This window comes from Cyprinodon variegatus, unplaced genomic scaffold (genome assembly GCF_000732505.1).
Source record: "Cyprinodon variegatus isolate N-32 unplaced genomic scaffold, C_variegatus-1.0 Scaffold435, whole genome shotgun sequence".
Taxonomy (NCBI): Eukaryota; Metazoa; Chordata; class Actinopteri; order Cyprinodontiformes; family Cyprinodontidae; genus Cyprinodon; species Cyprinodon variegatus.
Window position 1 is genome coordinate 78487 of NW_015150888.1, and position 13881 is coordinate 92367.

The 13881-nt window shown below is 38.4% G+C and overlaps 1 long non-coding RNA gene across 1 annotated transcript in view; it reads right to left on the reverse strand.

Annotated features, from left to right (window-relative positions):
* Window positions 1–10059, reverse strand: part of LOC107093612 — a 68338-nt gene extending 58279 nt beyond the window's left edge. The window contains exon 1 of the long non-coding RNA XR_001481625.1: window positions 9554–10059. This is a non-coding gene — a long non-coding RNA (uncharacterized LOC107093612). The remainder of the gene's footprint in view (window positions 1–9553) is intronic.
* Window positions 10060–13881: the final 3822 nt, after the last annotated feature.

Here is a 13881-nt window from a genome sequence, read left to right on the forward strand (position 1 = left end):
TTTTTAGCGTGCGCAGTGAAATAGCTCACGTTTTTATACACGCAAACCTTTGATAGATCCGGCCCTATATGTACAAAAATCCAAGTGCAGCTTTGTTGTATCTATCTACATATGCAAGGGCATGGCCTTTACTCTACAGTCAGCTCTCCAGTAAACGCCATGAGGAGATAATGCCCAGCAACAATGGGAGCTTCTCCAAAAACAAAGCATCCTGTTAAGTCATGTAAAACAGCAGACTACCATAAAACTAGCCAGGCAGAAACAAAACGTTTTCCTATCTATCCCTCTAATCCAAACAGCTGCACTTTTCTGACTCTGCTTTGATTTTTTCCAAACCAATCCCTTAATTTTCTTTAATTCTTGAACCATGAAGAAGATCTTCACATTTCTTCACTAAATCTTCCGTATGTCGATATTTAGGACACACTCCCCTTTTAATGAAATCTCTAATAAGCAAAAATCCATTTCACCTTGTAGCTCTAATTAAGTGTCCTGCTTTACATAAATCCTTGAAAAGAAACCAAGTTATTGAGCGGGGCAATTCAGCGATAAACAGTAAGACGGTGAGAGAGAGCAGGTGGAGGCGGGCGGCAGATGGCCAGTGGTGGTCAGCTGTTTAAACACAAGTGGGTCAGGACTGCCCTGCCCTTCTTTTCTACCAGTCATTAATTATGCAGAGCCACCCAGAGGAACTCCACCGAATGTCTTCTTCAACTGTGCTGCTCTGTAGAAGGAAAGCACCATCCTTGATGTCATGACTGGAAGCTATGGATTTCTCTCCATCTGTTCATTCACTTAGATCAGAAAACAGTAATTACATTTGGGTGATGTCTCTCTCTGCTGCACACTAAGGTTTTTGTTTTTTTTATTTATAATTGCATTGATCAGCTAAACAGAAGTGAAATTGCATGTCGCAATGAAAAGCTTTGACAATCAAAACTTCCATGGCGAAAAAGGGGAAAAAAAGATTGTCCTGGCCCCATATTTGATTCCAGGATGTCATTATGCTCCATATTGGGTTTTCCTGAAGTCAGTTTTTCCTGGAAACATTTTCCCTTTTTCCCTTTGGGCTTATTTATTTATTGATTTGCCCCAAAGGAGGAATGTATCATTCATCGCTGGCGACAAATATTTATCACTGCGTTGTATTCCGTGCTCAGAGAGTAGTACGTTTTTCTGATAATGAAGTTAATTTTTGACAGAAACGTCAATAGGACTTCATTTAATTTGCGTGAATTGATTTCGTTAGAAAGGGGGAAAAAAAGATCCATAATGGCTGCTCTCTGGGCATTCAGTGCACTGGCACTTCTATTAGAAACCACCAAACAGATTATACCACTCTCTGTTGTATCATTCTATTCACAATGGGCTGAATATGCACTTGTCTGTTCAATTAAAGTTGAGATATATAAGTGGCGAGTGCTTACACTTTGGGAATGCAAAAATGACCTCATTGGGCTTCCGAAACTTAGAGGAATAGAGGGAGAGGAAGTAGAGAAAAAAATATGATTGTCACTAAGAGAGAGTGAGAGAAGGAGAGGATACTTAAAGAGAGGGCATAGATGGAAAAGAGAAAAAGCATCACGTCTTAGAGCAACCGCAATCAGAGCTGCTGCCAGAAGCCCCTGAATCCATCCTCACTGCCTGACGGAAACTTCTCAGCAGGTCTCTCTTCCACTAATACATGGCCACAGGTTCTGCAGTGAAGTGCATGAGCTCCAGAATGACTAAAACTGTTCCTTAAAGAAACATCAGATATTGTAGCATTTAAACATTTTTTTAAGGATTTTCTATGATAAACCTAATTAATTAAAGCTTTTTTGTTGATTTCTGTATATTTCCACGATATTCAACATATTGTCAAAGAAAGACTGAGTTAGCTTAATCTAAAACATTCCATTTCTCACATAGTTTGCTTATACTTTCATTTTTTGTTATTGATCTGACAAAAAACTGTCTAGTTTGATATTTGACTTGGTGTCTAGCTGTAAATGGAACAAAGCAAACATTACAGAAGTATTGCACTAAAACTGGATGAGATCAGCGATGGAGGTTTCAGCAGAGAATAAAGAGACACACTTCTTCCATGTATTTTGTAACATGAGTTTTCCTGCTGTTTGCTTTGCTACCTAGACCAGCCTAGTGTGCATGTTTGTGCACGTGAGAGGCATTCTGTCAAACCCAAGGCTTACAAAAAGATTATAATCAATTTGTCCAACAATTTAGATATAATATCTATCTATTGTCTGCACACACACAAAAAATACATTATCAGCCAACGTTAAAGAGAATAAATGCAGAGGTGGGATGTATAAAAAGCTTTAAAGCAACACTGTATAACTTTTAGCAACAAGGGATGCCAGAACTATAACTTCCAGATATAGTGCCCTGAAAACAAATGCACTCTTTCCAAATTAAAAAGTCTCTGACTGTGTTTTGAAATCTGATAGCAGACATATTAACCTCTTCAAAGTCAGATAAAGGTCACATCTGTTTAGTTTCCTAACAACAACTTTTAGTTTAGTTAGCTGCCATGTTTAAGTTCAGACTGCCATAAAGTGATGCTCTGGTTCACATGACTCATTCACTGATCCTCTCAAATTACATGGGCCAGTTTTTAAGACTGCAGCATGGAGCATCAATATGCACCAAGTGTTGTAAATAAATATCTGAAATTAAGCTGATACTTGGATCAGAAGTAATGGCTCCTTTTATTTTAAAGAGTCGTTTCAATTGCGAAGTGCTAATGCAAACAGTAAACAGCCTCTTAACACTATAGATTTGCCTCTATACCAAACTAGGAAGCTTTTCTGCAGAAGGTCCCCATCCTTTCATGGTTGCAATTGAAGCTGCAGTAGAGTTTGCGAAATGTTGGATGTTTTTGTTTGCGACAGTAGGAAAGAAAATTATTTTTCTTAGCCCCACTTCCAAATAAATGGTGTAGATTGTCCCCAGTAGTTGTTGTTATGTAGACTGTATTGTAAATTTATACTCTTTGCTGAAGCTTTCTTTTCACTATGCATTGTGGTGAGATAAATAGCGCCCTTTTTGTCCAGCCTGATGGCTAATTACTAACCAAGGGCTGTTTTTAATTGTGGATGATTTTTAACTTTCCCATTTTTGCCACCAATATGTTAGTAAGTTTCCGGGCTCCACATAAAACCCTCAAGTCAGTAAGCTGGGTTATAGTGCGTAAAAAAAATGTCATGATATGAAAAATGACTCTGACTAATAAAAAATGTGTTTCTTATTCATTGTGTTCTCATTAACATTGATTAGAGTCAGCGTCAATAAATACCCATGACTAAAGAAGAGTCCATTGCCATGCAATGAAATACTGATTAAACACTTGGCCTATTCAACCAAAAGCCAGATGTTAAAGTTCACAGTGAAAAAAAAAAAGTAAAATTGAATGTTTGCTTTACATTTAGTAATAATCTATCCAGACGTGGAGAGACTTAGAGACCTTACCAGGGGACTTTTGGTGTGGTTTTGGTTTTTCTAGTTATTGGGCTGCTGAGAATTTTGCATTTACTCAATGCTGGTCCAAATATTGCATACATGCTTATGTTGCTGCAGTATCGACCCATCTTTCTATAGGCTAAAATTATCACCTAAAAGCCTCAGTTAACATCCAATGAAAAAAATGCTGTCAAACATTTAAAGCAGGCATGCCCAAAGTCGGTCCTCAAGGGTTGCTGTCCTGCAGGTTTTAGAGGTTTCCCTGCTTCAGCACAGATGATTTACATTGATTGCTGATTAACAGGCTTTTGCTGAACTGCAATCATCAGAATAAGTGGGGAAACCTCTAAAACCTGCAGGACAGCGGCCCTTGAGGACTGACTTTGGGCATGCCTGATTTAAAGTAAAGTAATGATATTCAAATACCCTGCTGAGGGAGCCAAAGTTCTTCTAAAAGATAATTAAACATATGAAACATCAACAGAATATATATTTTGATGTGTTAAGATACGGCTTTCAAAGTTAACAATTTTTGAATTTTAAAAAAGGGCGGCATCTTGCAAAGGACTTCTTCAACAATCAAACATCCAAACCTTTTGTGAAACGGTGACTGTATTGAAGATATGACTATATTCTGCTAGGAACAAGAGATCAAAAAGGAAGAAAAAACAAATTAATTATCTGGAAAAATAATAAACATAAATAACTTTTCCTGATTGAGAAGAATTAGAAGAATACATTAATATATACTACAAGGAGTATTTTAGTTGGCAACACAGGGCCTGATGTGCTAATTAGGTGCTAATAAGAATTATTACCACGTGTCTCTTTGTTCACATTGTGGGGGTTTCCTCACATTCTGCTATCACTGGGATTTGTTGTTAACACATATCTTTGCTAACTATGACAGCTTATTTATCTAGCAGTAAATGTTAAACTGTGATAAGGAGGCTGGTAGGATTTTTAGAACCAATTTGCTCCTTTACCACCGTTCATTAAGCATGCTGTCATTATAAGGAAGTCTCCACCCTTACTTCTGCTGAAACATCAGTCCGTCCGGCCTAAGTCTGCCCCCCACTGTTCCCCATGAGATCTCACATGACCCATCTGCTTCAGCTTTCTGGCCTTTCTAAGGGCCATTTCTGGTCAATACAAACATACACTCACTCTCTAAGGTGCATTAAAGACATGGTGGATGCTCTATTCTGTTTGGGTGGCTTCTTTTTCACAGGGGGCGAATCCTGAGATGAGAACTCTCTTCACCCACAGAAAGGGACCTAGAATTATACCTGAAATGTTATGAAAAGGTCCCTCCACTAAAAGTCTAGTGCATCAACCATTGCTGAACAAAAGACGACAGACAACCTTTTTCCCCTCTCTATATTTAAAATAGACTAATGGGATTCAAACACTTCACTGAGCGTGAGGTCAAGCATCAATGGTCTCGTTACCACGGGATTTCATTGTGCATTCAGCTGCCTGCAGTCCGGGTTACAGAAACAGTGGCGTTGACTTGATGCATTTAGCACATTGATGGAAATTAAGCTTGCACAAACATACATGAAGCAAGCAGACAGGAGACATCTGGTGCAGTGACGACGTAATGCCTATGATGCACTGTGACCCTTATTCAGCGATGCCACTGTGTGCTGCAAGGGCAAAGACACACATAAGGGGGAAAGAATAATAATACAGTAAAGTAGACAGACAGAAATGCATCAAGATCATTAGACAATAATAAATAAGTGTGGACAAATAACACAAAATTTTATAAATAGTGATAATTTTTTTAAAATCTGGCTTTTGTTAAACAGTGCAGGTTTAAGAAGTCCATATATTGTTCTAAAGTGGCCTTAATCATGCCTATACCTTTAAAAAAAATATATTCCTTTCTGTGATCACAAATGGAATAGATACCTATGTAAATACATTACAATACTACAATCTGAAATCTATTTTTTTTAATTCTCAGTTTGGTGTTAATAAAAGAAAGTTTAATTCTTCCTAGCCAGTAGGTGGGGAACTCACCCACTTTCATTCTGAGGTGTTGGTTGGGTCAATAATGCAAACCAAACTAAACAAAAAATGTTACTGACAAGTTCATAAGAAAAGCAGCAACTTTCGTATGACTTTCCAGCCTCTTTGCCATAAGTCAGCACCAGCGCTTAAAAGATTGACCGATGTTCGCCCTCAGTTAACTTCGTTTTTGTTTAGGTTTGATTCTGATTGATGTAATGTCAAGAGGAAGCCATTTCTCATAGAGCCTCAGATCCATTTCATTTTACTTTAGCCTCCTAGTGCTATAGGTGCAAATTCCTTTGATATGGACTTTGGCATCGCAACCAGAAGTAAATAGATATTTTAGACCTGTCAAATAAATAAAAAAAACAGCTATTATTATACAATATTTTATTTCTTTAAAATGTATTATTTTATTCCGCATCAATCCAGACAATTTCCGGATGCACTATTTTTGAAAAGTGTATCCTTTAATGAAGCTATCACAAGCCGCAGCATTATTTTGATTTGCTGCTATGGTAAACTGATTGTGGTATTCTCACAGTGCAGAGAAGTGGTTCCTATCTTTTCTGTCACTAGATCTTTTTCCAACGCAACAGCCTGCACATTGTCTGGAACCAAAATATCCTAAATACTACTAGGTACTCTGCATACATTGAACCTCTAAATTCCAATGTTTTATACATGAAATTTGCATTAAGTCCATTCCTTCAACACAAGCTGTCAACAATTCTTAAAATTAAGATTTAGGGCATTGAGTTTGCAGCATTCACCTTCAAATTTGGAGCTTTGGATTATATTCTATTTCTCCAGATAAAGTAATATAAGGAAAGCGGGGAAGACAAAGCGAAATAGTTGCAAACGGCAGTGAGTCAATGACACTCAGAAAAAAACACAAACAGCCACAAAAAAAGGATTTAAAGGTTCTCCTGTCTCCCTGGTATTGAAATCATATTAAGAAAACATTAAACGGCTCTTTGAAGCAGCATGCGTGTGTAACTGAACCACCTAGCTCAACCGTGTTGTTCTGCAGTAAATGTGTGTCAGTGTGTTGTTTGCATTTTAGCTGAGTGTGCGAGAGGAAGCCAAGAGAAGATGGAAAGGAGGCTGGTTGTCAGGATGTGAAGTCTATTGTCTGTCCTACAATAAAGAGATCCAGTCTGCAGGAGCGCTGTGGCTCGCTCCATGGAGGCATTAACATGCGGGGCCCTGAAAGCTGTGTCTGGTAGAGTTGTGTGTGAACAAATACAAAACGAGCCTTTGTTATAGCATAAAGTCGATTTCAAGTTATTAGCATTGTATAAAAACAAAACTAATTCAGATGTATTAAAGACCAAACCAGTTACACTGACAACTCCTCGTTACCCTGATCTACTTCATCAGTAAAACAAATGTAAATAATGTTTATATGAAAGGCTCTGAGTTTCACTTGATTAGGATTAGACTCTTTTGGCCGCCGTGACTTTTCAAAGTCAGCATCCTAGAGATGAACCACTTAAGGATGATTGCTTAACACACACTTATTTATTGACAGTTCAAAATACTGGCAAGAGATTTTATAAAAAATTTGAATGCTTGTTTTTAAGGCCCCTATAATTTTGTCAATAAAGTATTTCTTAATGTAAATAGAGGATTTTGGGAATATTCAAAGAAAACATAAAATGCTTGAACTAGTTCAATTTGTATGTAAAAACATCGCAACTATTCAGGAATGATGATGTCATAACCACACCTCAAATTGACCCTGGAATCGGGGGACATTTCTGCAGCAACCTTAACTCGTCTCTTTTGATTATTATTTATATTTTATTTTTTGGTTCAGTTCAGATACTGAATTTCATCACCACATACTTCAGTTGGAATAAAAAAAAAAACATTTGCAAACATTTTTTTCAATCTGGACAACCCTTAAAATTAAGATAACAGCAAAAATTAAGATTGATCATTTAAATTAGGTTAAAATAATCATTCAGAATAGGTCAAATATTCAAGTAGTAAAAATCAAGGTAATCTTCACCAAAAATCCAGCTAAGCTAAACTACAACTTCAGAAACTATTCTCACTTTAAATAATTACTGAAGAACTTCGGTTTATGATCCTACACAACAGAAGGTTATAGAAAACAAGAGTATTTTAAAACATAATGTGAAGAAAATGAAAAATAGCTAAAAAACTTAAAGCAACGTTTATTTATCCTTAACTAAAAAAACTTTTTATAGTTTAAATTGTTTGTACCTTTAAATCAATCTATTCTTTCTCATATGAGTGAATGAAACTTCTGCGGCTGGGGCCCCAAACCTGACTTCAGCCCAGGGGCCCAAATCTTCCTGGATCCAGCCCTGATAAATCCCCACCAACCTAATGAAAACCAGTGGCTCCAGAGACAATGATGCAAACCTCCCAGCCCTCCAGCACAGTGACGCTTGCATAAAACCTACATCCTCCAGCCCACAGCGTCATAACATGCCTCCACTAACCTCTCCGACAAGCATTATAGTGTCTGCACTCTACCCCCCACCCCCCTCCACTGTCTGTTAGTTAACTGGCGCTGGCACCATCCAGCTTGTAAATCCCCCCCATGAATCCCACCCCACTCAATGTCCAGAGTGGACATACGCCCCGCCGGCCCTCCCCCTCTCCCAAGCAATTACAATAATCACTCAACTGAGGCTAATACTTACTTCATTAGGTAAATCTGTAAAAGAATAGGGAGGTAACAGCACTCCAAAGCAATATTTCCAGACTGTGGATTATTGCAAGGGTTTACTTGAGTCCACACTCATAATAAAGATGCAAAAGCTTTTCTGCAAATCAAACATATTAATGTTGGTATAATTTGCTACATATGAAGCATGTCATGATCAGATTATTTTGACAATATAAAATCTAAAAAGCTGTAAATCTGTGACCTCACTGATGACTTCACTTAAAGCAGGTCTGCTACTTTGCTGTATTTTTACTTTAAATTAAATGTTGCCTTCATCGGTACTAAATTTAACTGCAGCAATAAACAAATAAATGAACTAAATTGTAATGCAACAAAACTGGAGGAGGAGTTTTTTGGGAGCGATCAGGTACAGATACTGCTGGGCTGTCAGAAAAGAAGATGTCTGTCCAGCTTAAATAGAATGGCTTTATAATGGAGGCTGAAACTGTAGAGGAAATCAAGCAGAAAAAAATCAGTATTTACCTATTTTACAGGTGGTCACTATGCAGGGAAACAAATCACATCTTAATTATCAAAATGAAATAGAAACATAATTGCTGAACCCACTGCAACTTTAATGCAACTCATAAGTATAAGATTTTATGTCAACAATCTGCCAAAAGTTGCTACTTCAGCTGTAATATTTGCTTAAACCAGCTGATCAGATGGATGATGTCTCTCTTGTCATGGAGTCAAAGCACACATAAATAGAATAAACATTTTCTGTCCACCACAGCACTTTACACTAACTTTTTTTTTTAAATCTTGCTGTTATTTCAAATATTATTCTTCCTTATGTTTATTTTTGCTATGAGGATAACTAACAACCCACTGATTATATCCTTTAAAATGTTCCAACAGTCCTCAAAACCCAAACTAGAGAGTGAGAAATGTCCTGGAATAAAAATAAAAAAAACCAATGGCACAAAGATCAGCAAAGCACCAAGATTTTGAAGACAAAAACACAGATGCTACTTTTTTCATAACGCAGACAGTAGAGTTGCGCACATCAGGCTGCCTTAAGCTTTGTGTTGAAGATTGCATTGATTTGAAAGCTTCTCAGAGATGTTTCCTCTCCAGCCGCTCCTGGCCGCACTGCGCTGTGTTTACTCTGTGAGGTAAAGTTGCTGAACCCTGCAGCTGGTGAGCCAACCTGAGCCCAGGCGGACCGCTATGCCAGCTATACCAGCCCCAGCAGCAGCGCGCTGGATCTCCGATGCGTTATTTCTATCAACCATACAGATATCTGCTTCACTGCAACAGTTGAAGCTCCCCACTCTGCTCCTTTTTCTTCCCTGTTTTACTTCTCTCCCCCCTCACAGCCCTCTGATCCATCCCTTAGATGAATAACGGCACCAAACTTACCTTATTATTACGCTGATGGTGCGGATGATCTCCTGCCTTTTCCTCCTCTGCCGATGGATCCAGCAGGCTATCCTTCTCCTCCCACCGTCACGTTTGTTGTTGGATCTTTTTCTTCTTAGTTTGAGTTAGAAATTATTCCACATCCACATCAATTTCTGACCAATCGTCTCCTCGCCCCTCTTGTGTCCTTCTCTGATATGAAATGTTTGGACTAAGCAGCAAATCGTGCCATATGATCCTGTCATTCAGTTTCTACACAGAACAACTCGCTCTGTGCGCACAACTCCCTCCCAAGGCTTTGTAACACGAAACCAGAGGAGGAGGAGGAAGAGGAGAGAGGGAAAAAACGCAAAGAAAGAGGAGAAAGCGTGAATTTAATCCACTAAGTGGGACGAGTTGGACGGATGTGTCCGCCTCAGAAGTTTGAGCAGTCGAAAAGAGAAATGTGAGCGCTGCGTCTCGGTGCCAGGCTCCGCTAGAAATGATGAGTGTTGGTGCGTGGCGCTGCAGCGTGTGTGCGCCCCCCCAGCCTGCTTCTGCAGTACGCAGCGCAGCAGGAACCTGGGAGGATTTCAAAAAAAGGCACAAACTGGTCCCCGCCCATTAGCCCCTCCGTGCAAGGGCCCCGACATCCCAGGGCCCCTGCTGTAACCCTCACAAAGCTCCACGAAGGCAGTTTTTATTGTGTGCATAGTAAAGGTTTGTTTGGGGGCGCCCCCCCATCATGGAGGCTGACCCTGGACAACCCAGAGGTGCTTTCTAATGAGGCACTCACAACAAATGAGCAGTTGGTGAAGGAAACAGGAGGGTAGAGCTTTAGACCTGGTTTTAAAATATCCCACATTCAAACATCTATAAAGGTCAGGTTAATAATTAGTTCCCACTCATATATAACACTAAATAACACATTGTGTTGGAATCAACTTTTTTGTGAAAAATAATTAAATAAAGTTGCAAATTGTATTTGCCAAGCTGTAAAAACCCTGAATTCAAAGGTTTTATTTGAGTTCAATGGCTAATGTCCAGTGAATCCTGATGCTTACTATAAAATGTAGGTTGGTAAAACTCTACATTAACTTTTAAAAACAATCTTTACCACAAGTAAGACATATGTTTGGAAAAGATTAAAGAACCTTCAGCGACAACATCTCCTACTTATTGTATTTTAACCTTAATAGCTCAGGTTACTCATGGTAGGAAGAGTAAAAAGAACATTTCCTGAAGAATGACTAGTAATGCACTCACAAAAATATCACTTTAGTACAAGTAAAAAGTAGCCTACTGTAAGTTAAAACTACTCCCAAAAGTACAAATATTTCCAAAAGTCACTTAAAGGAATAGTGGAGGAAGTTAGTTTTCCAGGTGGATCATCAAAATAAGTGGTCCTCCTAGCTGTCAATCATTCTGGTAATATGTTTACGTAAGGCTGTCCTACGTGCTCATCCCCATTTTCACCTTCCGGTGGTGAGTCTGACACAGTGGAAAAATTGTAAATCTTCTTTTGGAAAGTAAGCTAGTATGAGAGATGCAAACAACAACATTTAAACAGGGTGTGCATAAGCCCATTCCTCCTCGTGCACGCTCTGTTTAAATGTTGCTGTTTGCATCACACATGTTCAATAGGGATTCCCTCTAGGGAGTTGGTACAGAGTTGTGCTTATTTTTTAAAGTGGAGAGGGCAGGTATTTTATAAAATTCACGAAAATCCTCACAATACCTTTATATAAATGTAACAGGGTAAATATAACCAGTTACTACCCAACTCCACATTTGACTTTAGAACCCCTTTAGGATTAATTAGAGTAGAGTCCTTCAGTTAGAGTCAGGCCCTAATCATCAATGTTTGATCCGATAAATGTGTTTAATGAAAAAAATGGTCAGAAATTCCCTAGAATAAATTACATGATTCTCAAGAAAGGTGTGCTAAAGAGTTAATCAACACTATCAATTAAAAGTCTGGTATTATTTAATGTATGTGTGACAGTAGATACGTAGCCTCGTGAGACCATCCTGATCTCGCAAGCTTTCAAGATTTCACTCGCTAATCAGTCTGGAGACTCTCCGTTGAAGAAAATTTGGAGCCGTTAACCAAACGAACGTCCAATCAGCGTTGGCTTTGAGGCGGGTTGAGGTCTGACGCAGCGAGAAGTCTAAAGAACATGGCGGCTTCATCCGATGAAACTAGCATTAGCGTGGCTATCGAGCAAGTTTTATCGGAATTACAGAGTATTTCTTCACTGAAAGAAGAGAAAACCACTGCTCTGGAGGCTTTTCTCAGAGGAAAAGATGTTTTTGCTCTTCTCCCGACTGGTTTCAGCAAGAGTAGCCTGGCTTGTGGTTGTGTTTTCGTCGTCGGTCTGTTAGTATGTCATTTGCTTCGTTGATCTGATTGGTTTATTTGGCCCGTCTATCACCAACATAGGCCAATCAGCTAACCAGTATTTTCGCCCCTTCCCAAAATTACCGCAATGGAAGGTTTCCAGATGGATATGCGGAGCAAATCCATCTGGCGGAGTCAGGTTAGTAGATACGTGCCACTACTGAAAAACAACAAAAAAAAGCTCCATTTTGGATGAGATGCATAGAAATTCTAATGAGCTCATGCATATTTTTTAACGACTATTGATGCTGAATATAATATCTGTCCCCAGCAAACACATACTCTCAGTTATATTCAGTAATTTGTTTTTTTAGTCCATATTGTTTGAAGTGGCCGTAAAAATGGTTATTGTTTTTTGCAGAGTGAAGTACTTTTTAACCGTTTATAGGAGCCAAAAAGCAAAGTTCCCCAATTGCACAAACAGTCGCATTGAGCTGGAGTATACCAAAGCATACCAATGAAGGCATAGACTACAGTGCCCCCCACCCCCATTGGAACATCACTCATCTACATCTGTGAATGATTGATTTTGTCACTCAGCAAAGTTTAATACGAGAAAGAAAGTATCACAAGAGACATCTGTATTTCCTTCACTGTCAGAGTTAAAACACTGTGAAAATTTAAAAACCCTTATTTATAAAACAGAGCATCAGTACATTCAGGCTTTTAGTTTAAACTTTTAGCATTCGGGTGATTTAAGATTCCTCACAGTGGAATAGAACCGCTCATATTGCATGCATATAGTCTAGATATGTGAATATATTAAATGAAAGCTGCCTGAAAATACTGTGGGATATTCTTTAACTACTGTAGCTTGCTTCTGCCTTTCATTCTGGTTTCATTTGTTGGTTGAAACCTTTTGGGAAATTGTGCTTTTCTAATTTATATCTTTGATCATTAAATAGCATTCTGAATTACATCCATTCTTCTCCAGGAACTAAAAGTGTGTGTATCTACCCTCCTGGGATCCTGTAAGTAACAACCAGGTAGAAACGAATGCTTAAATGCTGCAACAGTTGAAGCTCCCCACTCTGTCAAAAAATCTTCTTTTTAAAGGGATCAACATTTTAATATCAGGTGGGTTATTCATAAATTCTAATATGAAAGCCCATAAATTCATCATTAACGCATAATATGCTGCAGCCCCTCGAGTCAAACACAACAGTTTGACATTTACTAGACTGCAATGACGAAGTTTAGGCCTGGATGTCCTTACATCTTTTAAACCAGGTAAAAAGAAAACAAAGCTGATGTTTATCTGCATTGCCCATTAGAAGGAGCTATCTAGTTGTTCATATCTTTGTTACTACTTGGCTTGACTATGGACCCATTTACAGCCTATAGCAATAAGAGCCACACGCCTTGTGTAGTGTATCCCGCCATACCTCACGCATACCAGGACCAAAAAGTAAATAGTAACAACTACAACCACCAGCATTAAAAATTTGTTAGGCCTTTTTAAAACAATATTTCCAAACAGACTTGCGTTCTACCCCACAGCAAGGAGCTGTGAACAGTTTCAAAGCCAACCAAGGCAGCTGTACCTCTGGGCTATCAAGCAGGTGGATTGAAAGAGAACACTATCTAAAATGCTTTTGAGATACATTTATATTAAAGACATATGCAGGGATTCTCTAAAGTGCATATGGATGAAAGCTGTTTTAAATCCTAGCTGGTACTAGATAAAAAAAAAGAAATTATTTTCTCATGTCCTACATGCATATTAAAAGATTTGTTTTTTTTTTCGTGTGATATTGAACAATTATCCTTCATATGAAAGCTGACATACACATATTTTCGATATTGAGTCCTTGAGCCTAACCATTTGGCCATTCATTAATAATCATAAATATTAAAATCAATATTCAGGGGTGACTAATAATTGATGATTAAATCAAAAGGAAAATTTAAAGACATTCTGAATCTTAAGATATTTTTTTCACACCAT